Below are 3,179 nucleotides of genomic sequence, written 5' to 3'. Positions count from 1 at the left end.
TGATGTAGATCTGTACTTACTCACTTGGAAAGATAAATTGTTCAGTAGTAAAAAGCAGATAATGAAAGAAAAATGAGGAGCAGTATCCCATGTAGGTAAAGCAAACAAAAAATTATTCCTAGCAAAAAATTTCAAAGGTTACAAACATGCTGAGTGGTAATCCCTGGGTTACAGTGTTTTAATTTTACGTTTTTTATATCTTTCTTTTTTTTTTCTGAAAAAAAATTTTCAATAAACACGTGTTGCTTCTTTTAATCAGAAAAACAATGAAGGCATTTTGATCTGAAAGGAAAGCATAGCAAAAAAGCACAGAAGCATTAGACATGAATAGTTCTGAGTGAAGACAAGATCTAAAATGTCCTTGGAGTGAATTTCAGAAGAGGAGTTAAAGGTTCCTGGAAATGGGATATTCAAGAGTTGGATTGGTCCTGCTTTAAGACCCTGAGGTTCGCTGACATAGTAGCAGGAATTGAACAGAGGGAGAAACTACAGCCGGGGGCTGAATACCTCAACGGATGTCAACAATACTGAGTATAACTAGACTTTGTGACTTTCCAACTTTTTTTTCTCAGAAGTGTCACAAGAAAATATGAACAAGATAAAAAAAAATTTAAACCTATGAATTTCACTTACTCGTAAACAACCATTCTGAAAACACGTTTAGGTATTATTAATCAGTCTGCTAATGTCACACATTTGTTTCTGATATTTCACTATTACACACAGCACATTCCTAAACAGCCTTAGAGCTAAATCTTTGAGCTAGATCTTATCTCCTCAGGATCAGTTCTTAGACTTGCGATTGCTAGGTAAAACAGCATGTATCTTTTTAAGACTTAAAATATTTAGCCAGGGCCGGCCGGTGGCGCACTGCTACAGTGCGCCGCTTGGGAGCGCGGGGCCCTCCCACCGAGGGTTCAGATCCCACATACAGACCGGTTCCCCCTCACTGGCTGAGCTAGGTGCGGGCGCAACACCGAGGGTTGCGATCCCGTTGCCGGACACGAAAAAAGACAAAAAGGAAAAAAAAATATTTAGCCAAATTATTCTTCTGTAAAATAACAGATATATAATTTTCAAACTAATTCTCATACAAATACGGAGTAAGCACAGGCCAGGTTTTTATTTTAACTCACTTAATGAGGAAACCAGTGGGATAACAAGGTTGGTTTAAAGAAATATATGAGAAATTATCTATGTATTTATCTATCTATAATCAGTATTTTATATATAAAATCACTGTTGCATATATATCAGTGCAAGAAAAAAGAGAATACTGAAATCATTCTAAATTATTGCTGAATTAGATACAAACCTGATTAATGTCCTACAGGACAATAAACTATAACCTTTCGTGCTATCATCTTTACAGAGCAGAAATCATTTTCATCTGTGCAGGACAAAACTTATTTATTTCTCTATTGGACAAAAATATTAGCAAAAGTCTTATCAATTTTCTACACGTTAAATCTCAATTTACGGTTGTAAAATATGCAAATCGATGATAACTAGCAAGTCAAAGTTCAATTCACTTTGGATCAAATGACCCTTAGGTGGGCTTGTTAGATAATGCCCTAGCATGAAAACAAAGGCTTAAGCAGTCATATTTTTGCCTTCCAAGTTTTGAATAACTTTTTCTCACCAAAGGTCATCCCAATTTCCAGTTCTTACTGACGATATATGTATGAATGTACCTGTTTGGCCTTCACCATCACCTGTCTCTTTTTTTTAATGTTTGTCAGTTACATAGATGAAAAATAGAATCTCATAATTTTAAGTTGTACATCCTTTATTATTAATGTGACTGAACACTTCTCTCATATGATTACTGGCCATTTGTTCCTCTTTTTAAAAAGCCTACTTATATCTTTTGCTCATTTTTCTAGTGATGTATTCATCTTTTTCTTTTTGATTCATAGTTTTTTAGTATATTCTTATTACATAAAGTTCATTATTAAATTATGTATTAACCTTTCAGTTCTTCAATATTTTTATTTTTACATTTACTTTTTTGTTTAAATTTTTAAGATTAATTTATTTTTTAGAATAGTTTTAGGTTTGCAGAAAAATTGAGTGGAAAGTACAGAGTTCCCATATACCCCTTTCCCGCCCCCACCCTTATACACAGTTTCCTGTTATTAACATCTTGCATTAGTGTGGTACATTGGTTACAATTAATGATCCAATTTTTTTTTTTTTTTGGGTCCATTTTGAGACCGGCCGCACTGCGCTCAGCCAGTGAGCGCTGTGAGCGCACCGGTCACCTCTATATAGGATCTGAACCCGTGGCAGGAGCACTGCTTTGCTACCAGCGCTGCACTCTCCCGAGTGCACCACGGGGTCGTCCCAATGATCCAATATTGAGACATTGTTATTAACTAAATCCATACTTTACATTAGGGTTAACTTTTTGTGTTATACATGCTATGGGTTTTGACAAATGTGTACTGACATGTATCCAACATTACCATACAGGGTCATATAGAGTACTGCCCTAAAAATCCCCTATTATGATGAATAGGTTCTCCACCTATTCACCCTTCTCTCCCTTCCCCATATTTATATTTTTAATCCACTAGGAATTTATTTTCATGTAGTGTGTGAGGTATGCTTTAACTGTGTGAAGACATTATTCCATTGAGACTCAGGATTCCATATCCTTGACTTCTGCCCACCAAAGGTTCTCCTTGAAAGGTATATGTCCAGAGCACCGGACCAGGCAGCACATCCTCCTTATTATCACCTGGGGCTTTGGTCTCCAAAACATAGAACTTAGCCATCTCCAATAGAACAGGGCTGGGGAACTTGGCACTCTGAGGTTCCTTTTGCTTAGGTAAGAGTTTTCAAGATGCTGAGACTCTTACCAGTTTTCACTGAAACAGGAACAGAATACTTTAATATTATATTGGAATTGGGTTGCAAGCCATCCTTTCTTGGAAAAGACTGCCCTTTATTCTGAAATCATGCCCTTCTTACAACTTTTCTTCAACTCCCCTAATCTGTCTCCCCCCTGCTCCTGGCCAGCACCATGCTACTTCCTGTTTCTAAGAGTTGGACTACCTTAGATACCAAATATAAGTGGAATCATGCAGTATTTGTCTTTTTGTGACTGGCTTATTTCACTGAGTATAATGTTGTAGCATGTGACACGATTTCCTTCTTTTTTAAGGCCTAATAAT

The sequence above is a fragment of the Galeopterus variegatus genome, unplaced genomic scaffold (assembly GCF_000696425.1).
Source record: "Galeopterus variegatus unplaced genomic scaffold, G_variegatus-3.0.2 Scaffold3704, whole genome shotgun sequence".
Taxonomy (NCBI): Eukaryota; Metazoa; Chordata; class Mammalia; order Dermoptera; family Cynocephalidae; genus Galeopterus; species Galeopterus variegatus.
This window is presented reverse-complemented; position numbering follows the sequence as displayed.